General features: G+C 41.9%; 1 long non-coding RNA gene across 1 annotated transcript in view; it reads right to left on the bottom strand.

The window, feature by feature from the left end:
* Window positions 1–254: 254 nt before the first annotated feature.
* The window catches only part of LOC125353813, a 33,299-nt gene continuing 23,394 nt past the window's right edge, over window positions 255–10,159 (bottom strand). The window contains exon 3 of the long non-coding RNA XR_007211360.1: window positions 255–1,769. This is a non-coding gene — a long non-coding RNA (uncharacterized LOC125353813). The remainder of the gene's footprint in view (window positions 1,770–10,159) is intronic.

The raw sequence follows: 10,159 nt of genomic DNA, 5'->3' as shown, positions 1-10,159 counted from the left end.
GAGACTCTTATCTCCAATAATCAGAAAAAGTGGCACTGTGGCATGAGTGGTAAGAGTACCTTCAGCACTCTTTAAAGAGCCTCAGGGATAGTGCCTTTAGTTCAAGCCCCAGGACCAGCAGAGAAAGAGAGAGAGAGAGAGAGAGAGAGAGAGAGAGAGAGAGAGAGAGAGAGAGAGAGATTGAAATTTCAGGACCCATAAGGAATAGTCTGGAGAGAAGACACAGGGAGCCACTTCGCTCCTGTGGGATGTCAAGAATGAGATTGAGTGTGCTCTGGAGCCAGAGAACTGGGGCTGGCTTCAACGTGACTTCCCTGGACTTCGTGTTCTTAACTGTGAAGTGGGGCTACTGGTGTCCTCACTTTAGAATTGTGAGAATGACACCTGTCAGGGAACTAAAAGTAGTCAGCACACACTGAGTACAAAACAGGTGCTAGCTCTCAGTGTTGTACATAATCTCACTGATTCTCCCAACACCCCAGATGAGTGAAGCCCAGGGGCTGCAATATTAATCTCCTTACTGGACACGAAAATGAAACAATTGACATGCCCAAAGTTGTAAGCTCAAACCGAAAGGGCTAGAATTAGAAACAGGGACTTATCCCTTAACGAGGTCGGCACGCATACCACATAAGCTATTTCTTAAAATGGTCACTCTACCCAGCCTGGTGAAGGAAACTTCAGGCCACCAGGTCAGAGGGGACCTTATCTACAGTACTTTCCTACCGAAACATTGGGTGGCCTAAAGCAAGTCTGGCTTCAACTCCCTGTCTCCAGGGGGCAGGTGATCTGTGTCAATGTCACTCCTCTGGGGACAGGAAGTTAGGACTGGACTCCATGGAAAGCAGCTCTTTCTAGGTATGAGTAGAGGGATGGTGGGGGGTAGTTTATGACTTAAGGCTTTTTATTTCTCAGAAAAGTCAGATGGTAAAGACACTACCTTCAAATTCTGACTTCCTTTCACCTTCCTCTGCCTCGAGGATGATGTGGTGAGGATGATAAAGACTCAAGGTAACCAAGTCAGGAAATGTCAGGAAACTAGAAGAAAACCCTGTATTTCTCCAGCACAAATAAGGAACAAAGGCCCACCCCATAGAGAGCTGCTCTCTGGGAATGTACTCAGTAGCACTACTCAGCCTTCAGGGACTGAAAGCAGGGCCATTGTTTGGCTGTGCCTTTATTCCAGAAATCTAAGTGGGAGTCAGGAAATGAGGGCTGTTCTTGGGAAGGATCAGTTTACTGACATCACCCTTTGAATCAAGATTCCATGGTTGAACAAAACTAACAGTAAGCAAGGGGCTCATTCATAAGACAACATCACCTTCTTCACCTTCTTCAACAATGCCTACTCTGTAACACTTGCCTTCCAGGCAGAATAATTCTGCAAGCAACAGAAACCAGGAAGATAGAACCCTAAGGACAAGGAACTCAGTTTGCTTCAGGCTACAACACTGGAGAAGCTGTGGGCCAGGCCATGCTCAGCCAAGCTGTCCATAAACATCTCCTTAACTAATCCTCACATCAATCAGGTGCAGAATATAGGGTTGGTATTCATTGCACACAGTGTAGCCACAGGGACACACAGAGGCTAACCAAGCTGCTAAATAATTTCTAAAAGACATAAAAATTTCATAGAAGCATGGCAGAAGCTGAAGTAACAAAGCACCACTGGGGGAGGGGGTGTGGGAGGGGCACATACCTGTAGAATCCCAGAACTCAGGGTGCTAAGGTAGGAGAATCAGTTCCAGGACCTAGCTACAAAGTAAGACCTTGTGTCAAAAAAATACAAAATAAAAAGCAAGAACAAATGCGGAGAAGGACAGTGAAAAAGAAAATTAGAAATGAGAGACAAATAGCTGTTTAGAACCCTGGGGTTCCAGGAAGACTCTAGGACTGCAGAAATGGAGAAGATTCCGAAGCAGGGCTGAATATTAGGGGATCAGCTAAAGGAAGGCCTGTGCCAGCCAGCTCTTCACTCTAACACTGTAACACATGAGTTAGAAGCATAGAACCACAGGCAAAGACAGGAAGGCTCTTTAAATAAACCGAATGAAATGAAAGAGTAGCCTAAGACTGGCTCTTTATTCTTACATTGGAAGGGCCCAGAGTCTAACTGCTGGTCCTATTTACATGCCCTGGCTAAAATCACCCCTTCCATTTGACACAGAGGGCTTCCAACAATTTCCCAGGCAGGGGAGAGGCCCATGAGGCAGGCAACCAACTCTAGAAGAAACCAAGGCCTGGCTTCTAAAAGGAGTCTTTCATTATTAATTGTGATGTCCAAGAGATATATCACAAGGCATCTGAAGAAAATCAACCGCATGACAAAGAATGTAATAAAAGATAGTCCTTATAAAACATAAGGAAATTCAGACAAATGAACTTAAAAAAAAATCCCATGTCTTCAGAAAGTCTAAAGGTAATGTTTCCATAAACACAAAGGAAATTAGCTGACAAAAATGAGCTCTTGAGACTTATCGATATGAATTAACTCAGTATATGGACTAGAAAGTAAGGAAGGGAAATCTTTAACAATAAAAGAAAAATACTCATGGGATAAAAGCAAATCTTTACAAAGAGTAAGCATCTGGGAAGTTCAACGTGATACTACATAGGAATTCCAGAAAAGAAAAAGAAAAAGAAAAAGGCAAAGGAAAAATAGGAAATGATCTAAGAACTTAAGAGAAAACTTTCCCAAAGCTGAAGGAAGACATGATTCTTCAAGCTGAAAAGTCTGAAAGTGCTAAGTCGTAGATCTACACCTTGATATAGCCTCCTAACCTTGCAGATTTCAGAAGAAAAATAGTTTCCAGAGCCGTACACAAGATTGTTTTAAAACTAAAAAATAAGGTTGAGTTTGTGGTATATATCTGTAATTCCAGCAATGGGCAGGCTGAATCAGGAGGGTCGATATATAGCCAACCTGGGCTACATAGAGCCAACCTGGGCTATATATCAAGAGTTTGTCTCAAGGAAAAAGAAAAAAAAAGTAAGGAAACAAACTGGCATTGGACTTCGTACCAGCATTAATAGTGTCAGAAGGCACTGAAGCAATGCTAAAAGGAAGGCTCTAAAGAAAACTGAGATGGAATTTAGAAGTCTATCCCAACTAGGCAAGATAAAGACATTTTTAGGTATGTAGGAACCTAAAACAAGTGTACCATTTGCCTAGAGAACTCCTGGAGAATATATATTACCCCATGCTTCAGAAAGAAGTGGGGCTTAAAATCCAAGGACACAACCTCAGGGGTAGAAGGAAGGCTAAGCATGAAACAGAGGCAGCTGGGCGAGGGGGGAGGGGCGGGGGGGTGGTAGACTGACAGATTAGTGTTTGATGGAAATGCTACTGAAAGTCTACAAGAAAACATGGAAAGACAGCCCTTTCTACCCAGCCACTAGACCTTCCTATGACATGAGTTCCACAAAGCACGTTCATATAAATTATTTCACCATTCCTGTGAAACAGGAGAGATGGGGCTTCCTGATCCTTACCCAGTATTCATTGTACCATTCTTCATCACCTGCCCTCAGTAACAAATGCCAGGAACTGGGGGTGTAGCCCATGTGGTAGAACACCTGTCTAGAAGTGTAAGGTTCTGAGTTCTAACTCCAGTAACACACACACGCACACACATGCACATACACACACACAAGTCCAATTACTTAAAACCTCTTCATGACATTTGACGAAAGAGTCGCTGCAAATGAATACAGTTTATGGAGTGTGGTGGGGAGGGAGACATTTTTTCCAAAGGAAACACAGTACTAAACCACAGACTGTCCTCAGTTGCTCCACTGTCAGCATGTGGCCTGAGATCTCAAAGGGGCTCTCAGAATGTCAGCAGCTGGATTGCCTGGCATATCAGCTGCTGGCACAGGCAGTTCTGACAACCAGTGCCACTCTTTTTGGCTCCAGAAGAAAGAAACAGCCATGCATGCCTCTGCTCTGAAAAGACAACGCCTGTGCCTCCTAAATCTGCTTTAGTCCATGGCCATGTGGCCCAGGGCTTTCAAGGGTTGCCAAGAATCTTACATAGGCAAGTTTCAAAAGCTCAGGAGTGGGCTGAGCTGCTGGCTAGTAGCAGGAGCCAAAAATGGTGGACCAAAGGGGGTGAACACCTGACCCTGGGTCACCTATGCCTGGTAGAAAAGCAGGTGGGCTGCTGCTCCCATGTGCATAATGGCCCACAGCAGCTGGGGGGAGGTGTTTACTTGAGTTCAAACTATTTATAGCACTAGCAATCTGCACATATTTGGATGACAAATCTCTGGCTTCAAGTGAGCTGTGCTTTGCTCCTGGACAATTTCAACAAGCACATTCCCTCTCCACACCACCCCCGGACCCTCTTGCTAACACATGTTGCCCTCAGGATATCATATTTAAGTTGCTAAGTTTAATTTAAAAAGATTATAAAAAGAAATCACATTTTAAGAGCATATGGCTTTAAATCCATTTATCAACTAGTTCTTAGTACAGAATATTTTTCGTTAACGAACTGAATCAGAAATTAAATTCTAATAGAGACATATTCTTTAAAAATGAACCAACATTCCACAAATACCCCCAAACAGTACCTAAGTGATGGAATGTACTGTATTGTAATGCTGCTGTGCCCCACAGGGAGAACACTTCTCATCGTACAGTTTATGTAGGATAATAAAAGGCTTTCAGAACAGATCCACAAACAATATGTAATCATATATACATTCCAAAAAAACAACAAAGTCCTATTACCAACCAATTCTGGAGCAGGAGCACTTGGGGTGCAGAGGGTTTGCCAGTGCTCTTTAACCCTACAACATGCCTCATAGAAGAACAGCCAGACTGTAATAACCTAACATGTGGAGCCTTCTGCAGTTTTCAGCCACAAAACCAGCAACAGCGATGCCAATGAATTTACTTGGGAAAATCAGTCTACCTCTAAAAGCTGCCTCATTTTTATAGCAAAGCATCTCCCTTGAGCCAAGCATTGCCTAATTCTGAAGACAGAAAGTAATTGTCAACCAATACATAGGTTGGTTAAAATGTGGAGGCTTCCAGCCCTTGGGATTTTCTTTTTTCCGCTTTGTTTTTTGCCAGTCCTGGGGCTTGGACTCAGGGCCTGAGCATTGTCTCTGGCTTCTTTTTGCTCAAGGCTAGTACTCTGCCCCTTGAACCACAGTGCCACTTCTGGCCTTTTCTATATATGTGGTGCTGAGGAATCAAACACAGGGCTTCATGTATACGAGGCAAGCACTCTTGCCACTAGGCCATATTCCCAGCACTTCCAACCCTAATACACAATGCAGGCAGGACGTGGCATAGAGAAAAGGCCAGTAAGTGAAGAGAAAGGCTTCTGGTAAGTATTTAGTTAGGGAAGGGAAAGAGGGAATCTTAGAAGGAATACTTGTTTTCTTGTCTTTCTTCTTGCTAATGTAGTTCAAATATAGACACACACACACACACACACACACACATACATATATTAAATGATTTGAAAAGCTTTCAAGGTTAGTTTGCCAATAAGTGACAAAAAAAATTAGATGGTGTTAGACATTGACGTAGGGCCCTATACAGATGAATTAATCACTCCTGAGCTACATCCCTAGCCCAGAGTATAATCTTTCATCCCATGACTGTATTTCTGGGAGCTCTAGGAATGTAAGAATATCCCTTCCATTTTTTTCATTAGGAGTTCCCCAACCTATTCAACCCAATCAACCTGTCTCACTTTGTCACTCAGTCTAAAGGTGTGTTTCTCAGTCTATGTCTAGCACTGGACACAGCCAAGCCACATCTGTAATTCAGCCTGGGCCATATAGAGAAACTTTCTGAGGGAAAAAAAGAAAGAAAGAAAGAACAAACGAACAAACGAACGAACGAAAGAAAAGGAAACAGAAACCCAAGAGCATGGTGAGAAACATGTAGGCAACCATTGAAGCTGAGTGTGAGGCAGGATTCTGAGCAGCCTCTGAGTTCCCCAAGCCAGGGACCCCCGCCCCCTCCACCAGTGCTAATGAGATAATCATAAAGACCAAGAAACCCCAGTGCTTTCTTCTCACTTCCCATGACTGACTACACTGCTCCTGGTGGCTTGATGATTATTATATACCCAGTGCGTTTCAGTGCAGTACCACAAAGTAAAAGATCAAGAGCAAGGACCTATTCAGTCCATAAAAGGACTAAAGGTAACTTCAAGCTAAATATATACCAATACTAGGATTTACAACAGAGACCATTTTTAAAGAGTTGCAAGGAAGCTATTGTGTCCACAGATGAAAACACATGCCAAGAGACAGTCCTAAGCTCTAAGTAGGACACTCTTTAAAGGAACAGCTGGCAAAAGATCAAAGGGATCCTCCCCTCCCCCTTGGAGAGGACAAAGGCTGCTGGCCCAAAGACAAGAAGACTTAAGGCAGTCTTAAAGAGTCACACAAAAAAGAAAAACAAAAACATGATATGCATGAAGGTAAATTTAGCTGCACAAACTGGAAACAGCAGGGGCAGCCTGGTACCCAGTTAGAGACTGTACACTTGTATACAGTCAGTATAGGCTACAAAGAAGATCAGAGAGGAGAGTAACCTAAGACTTCTCCATCCTGTGGACCCTCTGGAAGGAGAATCTTGTAAGATGGTGCACCAGTCACATTGCTTCTCAAGAAGGGCCTCCCCAGACTCCCAGCTGCTATGTAGCCACCTAGCCTACTACCTTTGCCCCTCAGGAATGCCTGGGCTTCCACTCAAGGACTATGGATACCTTGCGTAGATAGACTTATTGATGGGCCACAGATACAGTCCCAGAGACAAGGATAGAGCCACTGGCTAGCCTGAACGAACATTTCTGGCTGAAGTAATAAATAGATTTCTCAGGCTTTGTCTTTTATTCTCCAAACAAACAAACAAAAAAAGATGATGCAACAGCCAGAAGCTCCTCAATGAATGATTTTTGACTCAGTAGCCCAAAGGATCTTGAGGAAGTTATCACACTACCTAGGGAGATGTAAGAGGTCCAGACTGGACATCTGACCTCTTCTAGTCTCAGGATCTTCTTACACAGATAGGTAGCTCCCTGAACAAGCAAATGATAATCCTGCAGAAACTATACAGAAAGCAACTCAAAGTGAAATCATAAGACTATGCAGAAGTGAAAAAAAAAAGTGTGGATTTCTATTCTCTTCCATATCACAGAAAACAAATGTATAGTTTGTTTTGCTTTAGAGTACTGAGACTAAATCCAGGGGATAGAATCCAAGGCCTCATGCTTGCTAAGCAAGTGCTTCTATCTGTACACATCACTCAAAGAATCTGTAGTTTTTTGTTGTTTGTTTTTATTTTTGGCCTGGGCCTTGAACTCAGGGCCTGACCACTATCCCTGGCTTCTTTTTGCTCAAAGGTAGCACTCTGCCACTTGAGCCACAGTGCCCCTTCTGGCCATTTTCTATATATGTGGTGCTGAGGAATCGAACCCAGGGCTTCATGTATACGAGGTGAGCATTCATGCTACTAGGCCATATTCCCAGCCCAGAATCTGTAGTTTTAATAAGAGATTTGGAAGAGTCTTAAAAGACTGATACTGCTCAAAGTAAAACTGACAGAATTTGAACGTGTACTTGACTATTTGATATACCTAATTTGTTTTCTTAAGACAGGGTCTGGTTATATAGACATATATGTATATATACACACATTTTTTTTTAAAAGCCTTGCAATATTCAAGGTATTTCAAAATCTTGTCTCAATCTACCTGTCATGGACTGAATTATGTTATTTCAAAAACCACATGTTAAAGTCCTAGCCACCAGTACCTCAGAATGGGATGGTATTAGAAATGGAATCTTTTAAGGAGGTAATTAAGGCTGGGGGTGGCTCAGTAATATAATGCTTACCCAGCATGTGAGGAACTAGGTTTGATTCCTAGCATACCAAGGGGAAAAAAGGTCAAATGAGAAAGTATGAGATTGTATGAGGACTCTAATCCAGAATGACTGGTGTCCAGTTTGAAGCCATCCAGTGCTATATAGCAGTCCTGTCTCAAATTTTAAAAAAGAAGAAGAGATTGGAAGACAGATCAAGAGCCAACCATGTGAAGAGAGTGAGAAGGTAGACATCTGCAAAGCAAGCAAAGAGGCCTCAGGAGAAACCAAACTTGACAACATAATGATGACCTTGGACTCCAGCCTCTATTTTCTGTTGTTGAAACCACTCAGCTTGTGGTCCTCTATTATGGTAGCAGTGAAAATTAGAATGCCTCCATCAGTCTTATTCTAATGCTATCCTAGACACTCCAGGCTCTCTTCTGCACTGCTGGAAAATCACTAGTTATTCCCAGACTATTACCAATACTGTTGTGCTTCTGACTGAACCCATTGTTTCCTCTGCACAGAACAGTCCTGGCTTACACACTAGAAAATTCTTTAGTCCTTTATGACCCAGTTCAACAGTCACCCCTCATAATCCACAACTGAGTGATTTCATTACCAGGGCCTACAGTAGACATTACAGATTGGAGCTCTGACTTCAAATGTTCATTCTAATTTCCCTGAATGAAAAAGGAATAATTCCTCACACTTCCAAACTCTATAAGATGATCAAAACACTTTACTAGACACCACCCCCAAGTCGAATTCATCTCTTCATCTGACTGGGAAAAATGAAGTAAGTAGAGGTATACACCTCACACCAAAAATAACTTCTGGTAATCTACAGCTTTAAATGCATGAATGTGAAAACATGTAAATACTAGAAGAAAAAAAATGGCATGCTTTATAACCTCCCAATGGGGAAGGTCTTTTAAAGTATGATATACAGCACAAAAGTCTTTAAGGAAAATATTGCTAGGTTTGATTATGTGTAAATAAAAATATTTTGCACAGTAAAAACCATGACCATTAATGTAAAACCCAAAGGTTAAGCTGAGACCATCTGTATTTCATATCAATAAATACCTTATTTCCTTAATCTACAAAGACCATCTAGAAGCTGGTAATACAAAGACCAATAATCAAATAGCTTGATTTCAAGCCTCAGTCCTCCCAAACTGAACCGAATTCTCACCCCCAAGACCTAGAATTAAAAACAACAACAACAGGGCTGGGGATATAGCCTAGTGGCAAGAGTGCCTGCCTTGGATACACGAGGCCCTAGGTTCGATTCCCCAGCACCACATATACAGAAAACGGCCAGAAGCGGCGCTGTGGCTCAAGTGGCAGAGTGCTAGCCTTGAGTGGGAAGAAGCCAGGGACAGTGCTCAGGCCCTGAGTCCAAGGCCCAGGACTGGCCAAAAAAAAAACAAACAACAACAACAATAAACAGATGGCCAGGAGAAAGTCCACAAAATACTGGTTAGATATACTAGAATTGTGAGTGGAATACTGTATTACTAGTATATAACTTAGAACTTTTCTTATTTGTAAGTGAAATGGTCTGTGGATTTTATTTATTCATAATATTCTTTTCCATTTCTCAGGAAGTGTTTTTGTAATAGTCTTTCTCTTTTAAATCCTTAAGAATATCTTCCTAGCAAAGACATTAAGCCTAGACTTTTCTTCCTGAGAGCAAAGGTTTTAATTGCTGATCAAAGTTTTATTAAAGGGTGGGTGTGCTGAAGAGACAGTCTAGCCTCTCTCTCTCTCTCTCTCACACACACACACACACACACTCACACACACACAAATAGTCACTATGAAATGTATCTATTCACCTAAGTTTTCAAAGTTTTTGGTTTGAAATTGTTCATAGTATCTTACTGATTGATTGATACTTGAGTTTGAAGCATAGGTTCTTGCTAGGCACTATCATTTGAGTCACTCTTCTAGGCCTTGCTAGCTATCCACATGCTGGGGTTACAGACTTGTACCCCTGAAGCCCAGTTTTTCTGTCATTTTTTGTTGGTGAATATTAAATTATGCACAGTAAAGGGGCTCATCATGTCATTCCCATACATGTATGCAGTGTATTTTGATCATATTCTGTTGTCATGTTTGGCAGTATCTACTATTTTTTATCTTGACTGCCATTTCTTTTGTATAGTAAATGTAGTTTTATAGTCTCTGTCTGAAATTCTAGTATCTCATGACTGAAGTATTTTTCTTGCATATTGTTTCTGCTAGTTTGTATTTTTCCTTTGTTTTGTTTCTGCTTTTTTGTTTTCTAAGACAAGGTCTTAATATGTAGCCCATG

This window comes from Perognathus longimembris, chromosome 6, assembly GCF_023159225.1.
Source record: "Perognathus longimembris pacificus isolate PPM17 chromosome 6, ASM2315922v1, whole genome shotgun sequence".
Classification (NCBI taxonomy): domain Eukaryota; kingdom Metazoa; phylum Chordata; class Mammalia; order Rodentia; family Heteromyidae; genus Perognathus; species Perognathus longimembris.
Note: the sequence above shows the minus strand (reverse complement) of the source record. Positions and strands in the feature narration are given on the sequence as shown.